Source organism: Rhinolophus hipposideros (assembly GCF_964194185.1).
Source record: "Rhinolophus hipposideros genome assembly, chromosome: 9".
NCBI classification, from domain to species: domain Eukaryota; kingdom Metazoa; phylum Chordata; class Mammalia; order Chiroptera; family Rhinolophidae; genus Rhinolophus; species Rhinolophus hipposideros.
This window is the reverse complement of record NC_138055.1, coordinates 46,514,858-46,532,831: the sequence shown is the minus strand read 5'-3', so window position 1 is coordinate 46,532,831 and position 17,974 is coordinate 46,514,858. Positions and strand designations below refer to the sequence as shown.

Genomic DNA, 17,974 nt, shown 5'->3' with positions numbered 1-17,974 from the left:
ACCAAGGGCAGATAGTGGCAATTTGTGAAATATGTTCGTGAAGCACTAAACAGTTTGGTTTGGGTGAAGCATAAGCAATAGGAATCATAAAACAAGAGATAACTTGGGACAAATATTTGACATGAAACTGTGGCAAAAGCCACAGAAACATTCTAGCTGGAATCATGCATGGTTAGTCTCCATAGGCGTCTAGTGGGATGTCCAGGAGAGAAACCAATGCAATTGTCATCACCCTAGAATAACCACTCTAAAGTGGTGCAATGTGGCCATGGAAAGAAAAAGACAGAACAAGATCCAAGCAACTTTGCAGAAATAGCAACAATGAGAGCTGGCGGCTGAATGGATGAAGAAGAAAGGGAGGATTCCCAGATAACTGAGAATCCTGGTCGAAATAGGACGTAGGACGTCACAGCAAACCAATGCTCCTACTGTAACAACAAGAAAAGCTGGACAACTTTTTTAAAGCCTATTTTTTCAAGACATCAGACATCAGATAGCTATATAAGTAAGAATTTCAAAGAAGAACTTTCCTAAAGTGAGCTGAAGATCTCTAATTGCTTTCTTTGTTTCTGCTAGGAGATTCTGGGGTTTCTGAGCATGGCTGTAGGCATACTCGGTCAGGGCTTACCCAAGCAGAGAGTATATTTGCTGAATCCTGCTCTGTTTAGGAGGCCAGGGGGTAGGCCTATAGACTTTCAAGGTGGAAGGAATATATTACAGGATCTTAGTTCTCAGGAAACAAAGACTTGCTTCAAACCACTCCACAGGCCTCCTCCTCAAGACATTGGACAGATTTTGAAGCTACTCTGGGAAAGGGGCTGCAAACACTGAGCAGCAGAGCTGGATGTCCCACAGTCAGGGTTGAGGTGACAGACACGTTAGGCTTCCATCATAGGCCAATTCTTAGGACAGGGGAGAACCAGAGAGATAGGTGAATCTGGGAGAACTAGAGGTTGAAATTTCAGCCCAATACATTATCTGGCAACCCGGCAGGGAGGCTAGAGCAGGTGTTATCAGAGCTGTCTTGTGTTGCATTGAAATGGCCAGGTCTTTAAAACTTGCTCGATCTCCAGGTGCCTACTGCACTGGAAAAAGCAGAAAGGCTTGGAGCTGAACTGCCTCTTTGCAGTTGAGGCAGATGCTGAAGGAGCTGACAGAAGCAGGCAGTCTGCTGATAATGCTCCCACAGCAGGGCCAGACCTTTCTGAAGGTCTGGTCAATGCATCTATGTGTCCACCAATAAATGGACTAAGTACCTCAAGTAAAAGAGTAAGATTGTAGGTTGGATAAAGAATCAAATGATAATTGTAGGCAGCGTATACATGACCTCTTAAAATATGTGTACACAGAAAAGTTCAAAAAGAAAATGATGGGGAAAAAACTATACCATACAAACACTAACCAAAAAAATCTGACGTGACTATACTTATAAGAGAAAATGTAGATTTTTAAGGCATAAAGTGTGATTAGAGGTTAATAAGAATATTTCATAAAGATATCTTATAGCAGAATTATGTTTCAATCACAAATCTGTATACACGCAATAACAGTTTCAAAATATGAATACACAAATTTGCAATCGTAGTGGGACACTTTCACATACCTTTCTCGATTAGATATGGAAGGTATAGAACATGTAATTTACACACATAGAAGACAACATCCCAAAACAATAAAATGACATTTTTTTTGAAGTACACGTACATTTATCAGAATAAAATCTAATGGAAATGCTAGAAATATAAAGTGGGATAACAGAAAAGAAGATTGCCTTGATGGGTAGACTCAAGTAGCTAAGGAAAGTATTAGTAACAGATAGGTAAAGACATTACCCAAACGGAAACACAAAGAGAAAAAGGATTGAAAAGAATAGACCAGAGCATTCAAAATCTGTGGGACATTAGTCAGTCTAATAAACATGGAATTGGTATGCCAGAAGGAGAAGAGAAAAAGTTGAAATAATATTGCATTCATTAGCAAACTATTCTTGGTCACAAAGTGTTAATTTTTTGAGTTACTAATAAGATTTTTTAAACAAATATTGTATTTATAAATTTTTCCCTGTATTAAACTATGAGGTTGGCCTACAGTTTTCTTTCTCCCCTTCCCTTTCTCTCTCTGCCTCTCTGTCCCTCCCTCCTTCTTCTCTCTCTCTTCTTCTCCTTCTTCCACTTTTTTTGGTACTGTATCAGGTTTTGGTATTAAAGAGTCTAGTTTGATCAAATAAACTAAGAAGCTTTACATTGTTTCACTATCATCTGGGAAAAGCTTAATTTATCCTGAAATCATCTGCATATAAGATGAGAGAAAAATCAGCTGTGAAGCCTTCTTGTATGTGTGTCCTTTATGATAGAGGAACTTGAATAATGTCGGTGTTTGCTTTTAATGCTTACATAAGAAACCAACCCCACATTTAAAGATTTAAAACAATGTTTTATTCTCATGAGTCTGCAGAACATCTGGGGAAGTTCTGCTTATCTCAGTTGATCTTGCTTATTCATCTACACATTTTTGCTGAGGATCACTGATGTCTGCTGGCCTCAGCTGGCACCTCTGCACCATCACGTGTGTCTCTCACAGGGCTCCTTAGAGAGGTGGCGAGCAAGGGAGAGTGTGTCTCTGTGTGTGTGTGTGTGTGTGTGTTTCATGGTTATGGCAGAGGTAAAGAGAGGCAGCAGAACCACCCAAAGCTTTTGAAGGGCAAGGCTCTGACCAGCACACTCCTTTCATCCATGTTGTATTGGTTAAAGCAAGTCTCATGGCCAACCTCAAAGACAACAGGTGAAAAAAAAAATCAAACAAAAAAACCACAATGATTAGGGTGTGGATGTGTGTAGCATGAGGAATCTACATCACATTTAAAATCCCTTCTTTTGTAATCAGTTTATTTAAGCATTCTACTCTTTCTTGGGTAAATTTTTATATTTTGCAAAGAAATCTTTAATTTGCTCTGGGTCTTAAAAATGACTATCAAAAATGTCAAAAGAACAAGACAAACAAATGAGAAACCAAAACTCATAGACAGAGACAGTAATTTAGTGGTTACCAGAGGGTAAGGGGGTGGGGGGTGGGTGATGAGGGTAAGGGGGATCAAATATTTGGTGATGGAAGGAGAACTGACTCTGGGTGGTGAACACACAATGGGATTTATAGATGATATAATACAGAATTGTACACCTGAAATCTATGTAAATTTACTAACAATTGTCACCCCAATAAATCTAATTAATTAAAAAAAATGTAAATGGCATTCTTTTATAATTCTGCTCATTTCCAAAGTTGTATCATTTTTCTTTCTGTGTTTTTCCTTTACTCAAGCTTGCTAGGATTTGTTCTTTTCTTATTGGCCTTTCAAATAATATAATTTATGTATAATATCTATGCTTAAATATTTTGTTTTCTATTTCTCTTTTTTCAATTTTTGCTATTAATCTTGTCTATGTATTTTATTTTGCTTAATTTTGCCAGTCTTTTTCTAATTTTTACACTGTATTTCTTCTTTAAACTTGAAGGTATCCCAGGTTTAGCTATATCTCACAAACTTTGGTATCTCTTTTTACTGCATATAGTTTTATAATTTTAGTTTTTAGCTTGTGATTTAAAGGTTCTTTGGAAAGATAATTCTTAACTTCTGGATAGTTCCATATAAGTCAGTTTCCATGAACATTTTTACATTTTATTTTATTAAATTATAATAAAAAATGTAGCCTGTAAAAGCTCTACTATTTTGATTTTATGTAGGCTTCCTTTGTGACAAAGTAATTGACTTTGCACCTATATCAGTAAAATGTAAGAACTACAAATTGCCCAGTATCAGGAAGCAGTATTCCCTCTCATGCTCACTCTCTACACACAGACATTAAATCAAGTAGGTTGTTTTTTTAAAAAAGTTATTTTCTATCATTGCTTTCTTTGTTGAATTCTACTAAGTATATCTGATTCTGAAAGAGTTGTATGATATCTGTCACTGTAAGTTCATTTTCTGTCAAGTTCTACACATATTTCTGATATTTTTGTTTTGCATACTTATCTGCATTTTGGGAAGATATATATGGGTTTTGAGTTTTAGTTAGTACAAGATGTCACTGTCCTATTTCATAACTTTAACTTTAAATTCCACCTTGTCTGTTATCAGTATTGCTATTTCTATTTCTTTTTGTTAATACTTGTTAGATAGGTTTTTTTTCCCCCATTCCATTATTTTCATCATTTTGTTATTAGCTTTCAGGTCATTTCACCTGAAAAAATATGTGATTTCTTTTTTAAACCCAATTTCCCAGTCTCAGTCTTTTATGAGGGGAATGAATATTGATCACTTTTAGTTTTTCAAATAATATATTTGGTTTTATTTCTATCCTCTTTACATTGCTATATATTTGACTTTACTATTTTTTTTTAGCAGCATTAGAATTCTTCTATTCATTCTACTAGTAATCTTTATCATGTTTGTTATAATGGGTGATGCTGTTATTGCTGGAGAGATGCCAGCAGAAGAAGATACAAAATGTCTTTAATGACAAAGAATATGGAATATGAAAGATATCACTAACAAGGAGTAAGGATTCCACTTGGCATAGATCCTCCTTTTGTAATTCTTATCAAGGGAGGGCTTTCTTGCTTGTTCTCCCTCACATCTGGCTATTCTGAAGACTGGCCCACTCATCAGAGGCAAATGGATGATATAAACAATTCCAGCACATTCCTGAATGTTTACTGAAATTTGGGGTAAAACAAAGATCAATTTCTCAAAAACCCAGAGCACTCCTCAGCAGACTCAGGCTTCGGTATGTCTGAAGTCAGCTCTTTCTACTCATTCCAGGACCGAAAATTCCACCTGTGTCAACTTAGCAGGACTTTTCTTCTCTTTGTTCTTTGTTTCCTTAATACTTTTCCCTTTGTTTCCTTAATATTTTTCACATCTCAGCAAGAATATAGGGAGGCGGATATAATCAATTAAACATAGGAAAGTATTTGATCACTGTTATTAATGGAAAGATTTGTCTTCGCTGAGCCACATGTATTTTTAGAAGTTGGGCACTGATCTCTTGACTCTCATCAGTAAGTACGACTTTTCTCTAGCATATTTTACATTTTGTCTTTCCAAGCATCCTCGTGGACATGTAGCTTATTACAGGCTCAACCGATGCCAATTAGCTCCCTTTTCCAGAAGGTCATAAGTCATGTTACTACTTCTAATTCAGGTAAGTTTCCTTTTTACCTTGCTCTAATATAAGAGTTCATTAATACATTTTTCCTCTTTCCACTAAACTTGGTATGTTAGAACTATCAAACAATGTGTTGAAAGCAATGTTTTCCCCAATTTTGAATAATCAATTTCCATTTCCCTTTTCAATGACCCTGGAGTTGGATCTAAGTATGTTGTTTCCATTAAGTATGTTAATTCTGTGTGAAAAGTGAAAAAGAAATCTCAACCCTCTCCAAGGGCACTCCAAATACTACACAAGTGTAGAATGCATCGTATCTCAGAGAAGATTCTGTTCAATAGACTGAGGAAATGAAATGGATATTACAAAAAACACAGTTCTTCAGATTTTACCTAAACCTCTCCCCAATCATTCATGTTCACGAGCATAAAAGTCATTTTTTTTAACTTTTATCTTACGCAGTTTTAGTAGTGTGCTCTAGTTTCTTAAAGACTTTTGTACACTTGTAGTTGTAATTATTAAGAATACTTTAATCATAAGTATGCCTCAGTTCAGTCAAAACCAATTATGAAAGAATGCTAGAAAGTACAACCAAATTGACATCAAGAAATGTCAGCAATGTTTACAACTTTGCCTAGAGTTCAAAGGAGGGCAATTTCTTTAGGTCACAATGTTTTTATGTTGTGTTCCACCAGAGGCAGCTCATAAAAGACACTAGCATATTTAGATTACGTACAGCTGTGGATGATACCACCCACAGAGTGAGGATCTGACCAGGTGTGAGAAATTCCTTTTTGCCATTCCCAAAGGGGATGTAAATGGGTGGGGTCCTGAACACCCACCACCCTTCCTGATCTGCCTGTTCTGTAGACTCTGGCCACATGCCTGCAGTGAAGGTCAGTTTCCCAGAAACATGCTTCTTTTTTTGACGTTTGTAATCAAACACATATTTCTCCACTCTTCTACAAAAATAAGATATTGACCCACTGCCCATCGCACTAAGGCAGTCTTCTTCCCAGCTGTGTGTCTCCTCATGACAATGAGACTTCGAGCACATTTTTACTTCCCCATGTACCCTCATTGACAGAGGAGACCTGTAAGTCTATTTTACTTCTGCCTTCTCACCCAGCCATATCCCAGCAACTTATAGATCTTAGTAAACCAGCTGATGTTTTTCATTTCAACCTACTACCAGGATTTCCCTTTGAGTACCTGTTTCAAGTATTATGATTTAATATTTGATTGAACCACTTGAAATGGTTGATATTCAGACATATTGATATACAAAGATGACAATTTCATATGGTTTAATCTAACATTTGCATTAGGCATTCCCATTCACTTTACCATTTACTTATATTTAGCTACATAATCTAAGATATTTTGAGCAACTTATTTTAGTCTGACATCTCTTTATTTTTTTATTTCAGTCCTTTCTTGGAGTACTCTCCTCTAATAGGACATAAATGACATTTACTAAGACAGGACATTGTTATGTAGTGGTTGAGGACACAGACTCTAGCACCAAAAACCAGGGTTCAAATCCCAGCTTTGCCAATATCTAAGTGTATGATATACTACAAGTTCCTGAACTTTAGTAGAATGAGGATAATAATAGAATCCACCACCTTTGGGTAAATATTGCTGAAGCCCTTGAACAATGTGTGACACAGAATAAGTACTGCACAACTACTTTATATGCATATGGAAAAGCAAATTATCTTTTTTTTTAACCTACAGTTTTACATAGTTTTAAAAATATTGACAGCTTATCTGTACCTTGTCTGAATTCTCTGATGAGATGTCTAGACCTGTGAGATTTTAGATATTCAGGGATAATGGTCCTGCAGTGACCCACTTCTTCTGAAACCATTGGGAAATCTAGAGTATGTCTAAGAGGTATGCTCCATTTATTATTCATACTCAAGGGAAAATGAGGTCTAACCAAGAATTCAAAACATCATTAACGTAAAGGAAATGGAAAATGCAAATAAGCACCCTGAGAAACTCAGTATTGTTTATGAGTGGAAATAAGCCAGATATAAAATTTTAATTAAATAAAGATTCCCTGTAGTAGTTAAGTTGTAGAATGTAGAAAATTCTCTGTGACATGTTCGTGCTGTTTTATTAGCACTGATGTCTCACTGAGTGGGGTATTAGGATGAAATCCTAGGCAAATATTTACACTATTTGAAGAACAACTCTAAATCAGTTGTTGGGGGAAAATGGATGATATAAAGAAAGGAAAGAAGTTTAGGCTTTTGTAAGTTGTCTCTGCCATAAATGGGTAGGAATTTGAGAATAAAAGAAGAAACTTGAGAATAAAAGAACGATACAAGGACTGCTCTCTCAAGAAGTTATATTAAGGATAGACTATAGGCTTGGTGGGTGGTCTATTAAAGGAGAAGTAAACATCAGAAATAGAGATAAGTAGCAGAGAAAAAGTACAATTTGGAAGAAGTAAAAGTTTAGAAAATATATAATGAGTAAGTTTAGAAAATATATAATGAGTAAATTGGTAAATCCACCAAATAAAAGAGAGATTAAAATTAGTTTCAAGAGAAAACTTGGAATAAGTTGTATCCTTAAAACAGAGGCAGGGGCAAAGCTACCATGGGAAAACAGATTGTGTAGAATTTTAAAAATCTCACTGCATTTAAAACTGTCTAGTTTCTGGGTTTTGTTTTGTTTTTGAAAGCGATGACTAGTAGTTTATTCTTTCAATTTTACCATTTGATGTTGTAAGTTAATGGCTGTACTGATGAAGGAAAGAATATGGTGTAATGGCAACATAAAGAATTCTTGGAATGTATATTCATGAATGACCAACACTGAATAATTGAGAGAGTCTAGTCGTGTTGGACTCACTAATAATTAAGGGAGTTGTCTCTATTGAGGGAAAGATGGTACGTATTTCAAACAAGTCCAAGTTGAATTCATAGATTCAATGATATCTTTGTACTTTGGAAGATCAGTTTTTTAGGTAGGGAGTTCTATTTCTTGGAATGATGGAATAAGATTCTACCTAGGGGAAAAACAACAACAAAACATCTGCAGAAATTAATAATAAAACCTGGAGTAACACATGAAACAATTACCTGAAGATACTGGGCAGTGAACAGAAGACACTCTGGGGAGCTCATGCTCAATTGGAGTAAAGAACATAGGGAGCTCCCCACATAAATTCCCCTCTCTACAGCTTTTATCCTGAGTTAACTGCAGTCCAAGGGCTACACACAGAAGGGGTTCACATAGAAAGACCTCCTGGCCAGGGGAATTAGAAACATGTAGTCACAAAACCTGACCCACTGAAGAGAGCAGGAAAACCTCACAAGGGTAAAGCCAAAAAATGGGATTTCCAAATTCTTTCTGCCCAGTTTTTGACTGGCCCCTGAACCATGCATGCATAAAGCAGACTCAAAACAGTCCAGCTAAAGGAAAAAGAACTGAGAACGGAGAGGCCAATCAAGAAATCCAGAAGCATTTGAAGTTCAAGACCAGTTGAAAAAATTACTTCTTAAAACAAAACAATGCTCATCAAAGAAAAATACCAAAATCCAGAATCTTAACTTAAATTTCATAATGTCTACGATACAATCCAAGATTTCATAAAATATGAAAACCCAAGAAAAACAATCTCAAGAGAAAAAAAAATTATCCAGTCTGAGCCTAAGATTAATTACATGTTGGAAGTATAAGACCAGGATTTTAAAGTGATATTATAATTATCCTTAATAAAGGAAAAGAAAAACAAAAGGAATGGAAAAACCAGGAAGACATGTTTTCAGTGGATGGAAATCTCAATGGAGAAATGGCAATTTAGCAAAACAATAGAAACCATAAACAGAACCAAGTTTAAACTCTAGAACAGAAAAATATACGTTATGAAATAAAGATGAACTAAACAAATGGAGGGATATTTTCTTGAATTGCAAGATTATTTTCGTGAACTGGAATATTCAACTTTGTTAATCTGATAATCTTCCCTGAACCAATCTATAGATTTAATGCAATTCCATTCAAAATTCTAACAGGCATTTTTGGATGAACTGTTAAGCCAATTAAAAAACTTATCATAGTTGCTTGATTATTACCAATACTACCAGTCCTACCTACCTAACTGAATGGATGATATAGATTTTGCTCTGTTGTGTTTAAAGTGGTTGTCAACGCACACCTAGCAATATCAAATTAGTCATTAAAATATTAACTCTTTAAAACACCTACTTTCAATATTCATTTGATTGTATATGTGTCTCAGGAATAGAAAACTAAAATCCCTCAAAAGTTTTATTTCACAGTAAAGATATTCGTATACAATTACAGAAGAGTCAATGAATGATGAACTATGCAGTGACATAAACATTTTGTTTTGGAACCTATCCTCTGATATACTGGCCAAGATACGGTATAGTCCCTTACCCGAGTTACAAAAGTAGTCAAGGCAAGTGATTTCCAAGCTGATTAAAAATAGGAAATAACAGGGTAAAATAAACTATTTGAAAAGCAAGTTTCTGGGTAAAATTTCTTCCCCTTTACTGTATTTGTTGAAATAAAACAAATTATTTCCAGTGATGCCACGTATGGAGTTCTCTTCACCATCTGCTCACTTAAAAGTCACATTCTTATGGGACCAAGAGGACTTTCTTTTTTGTTTTTGTTATGAGAGGCATAACCTATTAAACGAATAAAGCTAAAAATGATTGGTATACAGAGAGCATACCTTTATTATTGAGGTGTTTTAAGAGGGTGTGTGTTTCATCTTTCACGTGAACCTCCACTGTTAAATATCATTCACTGCGAAAAACAATAATGTCTTCATCTTTGCCTTAGCCTTTGGGACTCTGTCTTGAATGCCCAGTGAGCCTATAAAGAGTGCCCATTGGATGGATGTAGAACAGGTGTACAAGTGTTATTCTCATGGGCACTTTATCCTCCAGCTGAAAAGTACTCAACCTGTTCTTGTGTCACTGATACAAACCCATAAAACCTGGGAATGGCGGTCCTACACATTCATGGAAAATGATTTAGACCAAGCAATTAGGTCTGGAGTAAAGACAATAGCCTGGATCTCAAAATTGGTCTGCTATCAGCTGTGAGGTCCTCACAAAGTTGACAGTCATTAATATTAAAGATAGGTTTATGTTGACAACTTCCTCCCCTTCGATGACAACAAACTAGTTAGGGCCTCAATGAAAACAACAAAGTGACCCTGGAAAGTAGAGGACAGGAAGAGCTCCTCCTATGTGTTTCTAAGCCATAGTCAAAGAAAAACGCTGCCATGGATTTCCAGATATGAGTAGTTTGTTTTGCTTAATTTCAGACCACCTACTGAAACAGTGCATGTTTTTTAATTACTAAATTATAGAATTAATTTATTTTTACTCATTTTTGTTTCCCTTTTAATGAGGACTACAAGACTTTCAGAAACCAGAGAAAAATGACTAATAATACAATGTTTATCAAATATAATTTAATAATTACTTTTACTTCAAGTGGATTTATGTTTTGCCAGATATACTAAGTAGATTATTTGACTTCAATAGCTGTCACAAACATTTCTTGTTTTGTGACACAGAAAATCTAAGTTGAACTATATAAATCCCTCCCTCTTTGAAGAATTTTTTACTGTGAGGCAAAATGCAGCTTGAATTGAAACATTACATTTCTATTTACCAGTATATCAGTACAGCTGGGCAGACAATAAGAGTGTATTTTAGAAAATTGGAAAATAACCCAAATACATTCTTTTGTGATTTACTTTTTATGAAAGAACATTTGGGGAAAAAATCTGTTGAATAAAAAGTTGTTAGGCTCATTAGGGTCCTAAAACAATCATCACAAATTGATTCAGGTCTGTTAAAGCAGTGAAAACAATTTAAAATATTTTGAGAGATACCAAGCATCATGTGGAAGAGTAGAGAACTGGGCCCCAAAAGGAAAGGGAGGCTCGAGAGCTAGAACCCCAGGCAAACCATGTCATGTCACTAGGCCAATAAGATAGCAGGAGTACAACACAGAGCACTGGATGCCGGCTTGCCTCAGTTATGTTGAACCCTGGACATCACCCCTGTAACTTAGGACACTCCTCTTACTTCACTCCTAGAAATTGAACACTCACTGCTTCTAACATTACTGCCTCCAAAGGAATTTGCCACTATCTCTTCACGGGGGCCTGAGTGAGTATGTAGCTCTTTTAGATTCTATAGTAGGAGAAAATTAATTCCTTTCTCCCCATAAAAAAGCCAACAAATATCTACTTCAGTCAATTCTAGCACAATATTGAGAGCATCCTTTTTTTATACATCGTTTTTAAAAAATTACTCTTTTGTAAACAAAATGCACCATTGCTCATACAAACCCAACCACTCTCACCTTCTCAACAAATGGAGCATCTCAATTTCTCATTAGGGGATGCATTCAATTCCATGTTCAGAATTTGAGGGTGATAGCTATTCTTACAGTAGTCTAATCAAGGTACTGATTCAATATCATACCAGCTAGGAACAAAATTATAAAGTTAATAACTATCCTAAAATGTACCATATACAAATATTGACAGAGGAAATATTATGAAGTTATATGCATGCATGCATAAACACACATGCACACACACACAATACATATGTGTGTATATATATACATGCATACATACACATATGTTGTATATAAACTTATATACACACACCTAAGGATGTGACTATCTAGATACATCTGCAAGTATATATATGCATGTAAACATATACACACACACATAGAAGTGACTATAGTTGTCATTTCCACAGTATGTCATGGATCTTCACAGCATATTTGACTTCTCTTTTCTTCTTTGTATTCCAGGTTCCTTTAAACTTGATATACTTTTCAGTTGGTTGAGGCTCTAAGCCTCTTGTAGTATGTTTCAAATTTTAATACCAGACATGGCAGTAAAAGGAAGTATCCCCAGAAATTACTCACGTTCCGTCCAAATCCTCCTATCCCTCACTGAATACCAGCAATCCCATCTGTCCCTGATAGTGGGGGTCAATTCCCCCAATCAACATTATAAATCTGCATTTGCCCATTCAGTTAATGGTGTGAAAATCCCCAAATGATAACCTGGCAGCTTTATTTTCCTATTCAATAGTCATTGTGTGTCACTTGGTAAAAAATAAAACAGAGCAGGCTTTTAGTCAAGATGGCAGACTAGTAAAGGTTGTGCTCACTTCCCCTCATGACCACATCAAAATTACAACTAAATTATAAAACTATCATCAGTGAGAACCACCTGAAGACTAGATAAACATAGGTCCTATAACTACAGATATAAAGCAGCAGCTACAATGAGACTGATAGGAGGAGCAGAGACATAGAACAGCAGGTCACAAATCCATGGTGTGAGGATGACGAATCAAGAGGGAATCTCAGTTGCAGAGCCCCCCTGAGGAGCAAGGGGTCACAGACCCATGCCAGGCTCCCTAGTCTGGGACACCAGTGTCAAGAAGAAGTGTGCCCATAACATGTGGCTGTGAAAACTAGTGGCGATTGCAATGGAGTAAGACGAAGACTGCTAGATTCCCAAGTGCTTCTCTTGAGGACTCCATTCATAAACTTGCTTGCTCACAAACACTCACTCTGGGCTCCAGCATAGGGGTGGTAGCTTGAAAAGTGCCAGGGACATATGAAGAGGAACTAAATTGACTAGCTTCAGTGCAAAGGTGGGAGAGTCAGGGGCCAGGGAGCTCTTTCTGGGCATAAAAGTGCTGGCAGGTCCCATTGTTCCCTTGTTAAGTGTTCCTCCCACCAAGTCTACCGGTGCAGGCAAGTCTGTGCTTTCCATTAATCTGGCTAAACAGTCCCACTCTGGTGATTCTCTGAGACCTCGCCCTGCCCCACCCAACTTACCTGCCATACTCAAACCTCTTTCAGCAGTTTTTCTACACAAGCAGTGGACTGCCTTGACTCACACTGCAGACTCTCCTAAAATCTCTCAAAGGTCCAAAAACCCAAACAATTAGCGACTGGCATCACTGTGCCCTGCACCTCTTGCTGAGCAGCCCCAAGCCTGACACAAGTGGCAGCTAGTCTCAACTTGCATTGTAACACCCATTAGGTGGCCCAAAGACTGGCAGAAGCTGTGGCCAGTGTTGGCTTGGAATGGAACATCAACTAAGTGACCACAAGCCTGTCACAAGTGGTGGCTAGCATCAGTTCACACCAAAGGGTCCCCAGCCTGTCATTAGTGATCGCCAGCCTTAGTTCATAGCATATACTCTCCCAAGTGCCTCCAAGCCCAGCACAAGTGGCAGCCAATCACAGATCACTCTGAAGTTTTCATTGGGTGGCCTCAAGTCAGGCATAAATGGTGGCTGAACTTGGCCTACACTGGAGACCTGGAGAGAAGCTCCAGAACAAACACACATATGGCCAGTTTCAGCTCACATGAGACCACCACCTATTCAGCTCCACAAATGAAAGGCAGACTCAACTGGCACCAGAACTCCACTAAAGCAACTCTCGCTTCATGGATTCAGCCCCCACACAACAACTAGTCCACTGTAGTCATGTCTCTCTCTCCCAGCCTGAGGGTCAATCCCACTCACTGATGTACCAACAACAATCAAAGCTCAATGACAACAGGAGGGAACACACACACACACACACAAGGGACACCCTTGGAACATCTGGCTCAAGTGACCAGGGAGACTGCACCACTGGGCCTCACAGGACACCTAATACATAAGGCTACTTTGCCAAGACTGGGAGATGTAGCTGATCTACTTTGTACACAGACAACCACAGCAAGTCAGTCAAAATGAGGAGACAAAGAAACATGTTCCAAATGAAAAAAACAGGACAAACTCCAGAGAAACAATTAAACAAAATGGAGACAAACAATCTACCAGATACAGAGTTCAAAACATTGTTTATAAAAGTGCTCAATGAACTTAGAGGAAAACTAGATGAACTCAGTGAGAACACCAACAAAGAGGTAGAAACCATAAAAAACAACCAATCAGAAATGAAGACTACCATAGCTAAAATGAAGAATACAATAATTGAAATGAAGATTACATTAGAGGGAATCAATAGCAAATTAGATGAAGCAGAGGATTGGATCAGCAATATGGAAAACAAGATGGTGGAAAACACTCAATTGGAACAACAAAATGAAAAAAAAAATTAAAAATGAGGATCATTTAACAGGCCTCTGGGACAACATCAAGGGTTACATTTGCATCATAGGGGTCCAGAAGGATAATGGAGAAGGCAAGGGATTGAAAACATATTTGAAGAAATAATGACTGCAATTTTCCCTGTCCTGGCAAAGGAAATAGACACACAAGTTCAGAAAGCATAGAGTTTCAAACAAGATGAACTCAAAGAGGTCCACACCAAGAAACATCATAATTAAAATGTCAAAGCTTAATGACAAAGAATCTTAAAAGTAGCAAGAGAAAAGCAGTTAATTTCATACAAAGGGAGTGCCCATTAGACTCTCAGCTGATTTCTCAACAGAAACTTTGCAGGCCAAAAGGGAGCTACATGAAATATTCAAAGTGATAAAAGGTAATGACCTACAACCAAGATTGCTCTACCCTGAAAGGCTATCATTTAGAATCATAGGAGAGGTGAAGAATTTCCCAGACAAGGCAAAGCTAAAGGAGTTCATCACCACTAAAACAGTATTAGAAGAAACGTTAAAGGGACTCCTTTAAGTAAAAAAAAAAAAAAAAAAAAAAAAAGATTAAAAATATGAATAAGAAAATATAAGAAAGAAAAAAAGCTCACTGACAAATAAAAACACTTAGTGAAAGCAATTGATCAACTAACTATAAAGTTAGTTTAAAGGTAAAAGGCAAAAGTTGGAAGACCACATGTAATTACAACAATAAATTAAGGGATACACATAACACTAACATGGAAAAACAGACTTAAAAAAGACTGCTATCAACATAGCTTGGTACATATGAAGCATATGATAACCATAAACCAAAAATCTACAAGAGAGATACAAGAAATAAAGAGAAAGAAATCCAAACACAGCACTATAGAAAGTCATCAATACACCAGAGAGGAGAAAAAAAAGAAAGGAACAGAGAAGAACTATAAAACAATCAGAAAACAATAAAATGTCAATAACTGCATAACTATCAATAATTACTTTAAATGTAAATTGACTAAATGTTCCAATCAAAAGACATAGGATGGATAAGTAGATAAAAAACAAGAATCATACATGTGCTGCCTATAAGAGACCCACTTTAGATCAAAAGACACACACAGAAATAAAGTAAATGGATGTAAAAAGATATTTTTTGAAAATGGAAATAAAAAATAAGCTTGGGTTGCAATACTTATATCAGACAAAATGTACATTAAACAATGACTGTAATAAGAGACAAGGAAAGGCATTTCATAATGATAAAGGGATCTATGCAATGAGAAGATATGTTAGGTTGGTGTAAAAGTAATTGTGGTTTTTGCAATTTTTTTAATCTTTTAAACTGCAATTAATTTTGCACCAACCTAATAACTCTTGTAAATATCTATGCACCAGTGTAAGAGCACCTAAACATTTAAAGCAGGTGGACATAAAGGGAGAGATCAATAATAATATAGTCATAATAGTGGACTTTAATATCCCATTGATATCAATGGATAGATCATCCAGACAGAAAAACAAGAAAACAGTGGCCTTAAATTACATGCTAGACAAGATGGACGTGATACTTTTAGGACATTTCACACAAAAGTAACAGAATATTCATTCTTTTCAAGTGCATATTTCCCAGGAAAGACCATCTGTTGGGCCACAAAACAAGTCCCAATAAATTAAAAAAGACTGAAACAGTATCAAGCATTGTCTCCAATCACAGTGGTAAGAAACTAGAAATAAATTACAAGAAGAAAATTGTAAAACACAAACATGTGGAGGAAAATGATATGTTACTAAACAATGAATGGGTTAACCAGGAGATCAAGGAAGAAATCAAAAGGTACCTTGAGGTAAATGAAAATGAAAACACAATGACTCCAAAATTTATGTGATACTTCCAAAGCAGTTCTAAAAGGGAAATGGATAGCAATATGAGCCAACCTCAAGAAACAAGAAATATCTCAAATAAGCAGTGTAACCTTACACCTAAAGGAACTAGACAAAGAAAAACAAAGCCTAAAATGAGTAGAAAGAAGGAAATAATAAAGATCAGAAAGAAAAAAATGAAGTCTAAAATAGAAAATAAACAGTCTAAAAAAAATAGAAAAGATCAATGAAACCAAGAGCTGAGTCTTCGAAAGAATAAACAAAATTGATAAACCTTTAGCCAGACTTATCAAAAAATAAAACCAGAACTGAAAAAGGATAAGTGACAACAGATACCACAAAACTACAAAGGACTACAAGGACATACAATGAATAAATTATATGCCAGCAAATTAAACAACCTAGAAAAAAATCGTTAAATTCTTAGAAACATACAATCTTCCAAGGCTGAATCAGTAGCAAATAGAAAAATTGCACAATGGTAACTACTAATGAGAACAAATCAGTACCCAAAAATTCCAAACAACCAATAGCCCTGGATCAGATGGCTTCACAGGTGAATTTTACTAAACATTCAAAAAGAATACCTATCTTTCTCAAACTATTCCAAAATAATTGAAGAGGAGGGAAAGCTCCCAAACTCATTTTACAAGGCTAGCATTACCAATACTCAAATTAGACACTACAAAATAAGAAAATTATAGGCCAATATCCCTGATGAGGCAAAAATCTTCAATAAATATTAGGAAATTGAATTCAGTAATACAATAAAAATGGTCATATATTATGATCATGTGGAATTTTTTCCCCAGGATGCAGGGTTGGTTCAATAACCTCAAATCAATCAATGTGATAAGACACATAAACAAAATAAAGGATGGAAATCACACAATCATCTCAATAAATGCAGAAAAAGCATTTGAAAAAATCCAACATTCACTTATGATAAAAACTCTCAGCAAAGTGGAGATTGACAGAACTTACCTGAACATAATAAAGGCCATATATGACAAACCCACAGCTAACATCATACTCAATGGTGAAAACTGGAAAGCTTTTTCTTTAAGATCAGGAAGAATTCAAGGATGTCCACTTTTACAACTTCTATTCAACATAGTATTGGAAGTTTTAGCCACAGCAATTAGACAAGAAAAAAAAGGCGTCTGAACTGGAAAGGAAGAAGTAAAACTGTCATCGTTTGCAGATGACATAATACTATACAGAGAGACCCTAACGATTCCACCAAAAACAAACAAATAAACAAAAAACTACTAGAATAAATCAATTCAGTAAAATAGCAGGATATAAGATTATTATACAGAAATCAGTTCCATTTTTACACACAAATAATGAACTGGCAGAAAGAGAATTTAAGAAAACAATCTCATTTACAATTGTATCAAAAAGAGTAAAATACCTAGGAATAAATTTAACCAAAGTAGTAAAAGACTTGTAGATGGAAAACTGTAAGACATTAAAGAAAGAAATTGATGAAGATACAAATAAATGGAAGGATATACTATGCTCATGGACAGTAAGAATCAACATTCTTAAAATGTCCATACTATCCCAAGGAATCTACAGATTCAATGTAATCCCTATCAAAATACCAATGGCATTTTTAATAAAACTAAAATAAATAATCATAAAACTTATACGGAATCACAAAAGACCTCCAATTAGCCAAAGCAATCTTGAGAAAGAAGGACCAAGTTGGAGGTATCACATAACCTCATATCAAACTGTACCATAACACTATACATAGTAATCAAAACAGCATGGT

The 17,974-nt window shown here is 36.0% G+C and overlaps 1 pseudogene across 1 annotated transcript in view; it reads left to right on the top strand.

Moving 5' to 3' along the window:
• The first annotated feature begins 339 nt into the window (after positions 1–339).
• Positions 340–17,974, top strand: part of LOC308501871 (serine/threonine-protein phosphatase 4 catalytic subunit-like) — a 129,613-nt pseudogene continuing 111,978 nt past the window's right edge. The window contains exons 1-2 of the transcript in view: positions 340–398; positions 1,074–1,269. The product of the transcript in view is annotated as a serine/threonine-protein phosphatase 4 catalytic subunit-like (transcript). The remainder of the gene's footprint in view (positions 399–1,073; positions 1,270–17,974) is intronic.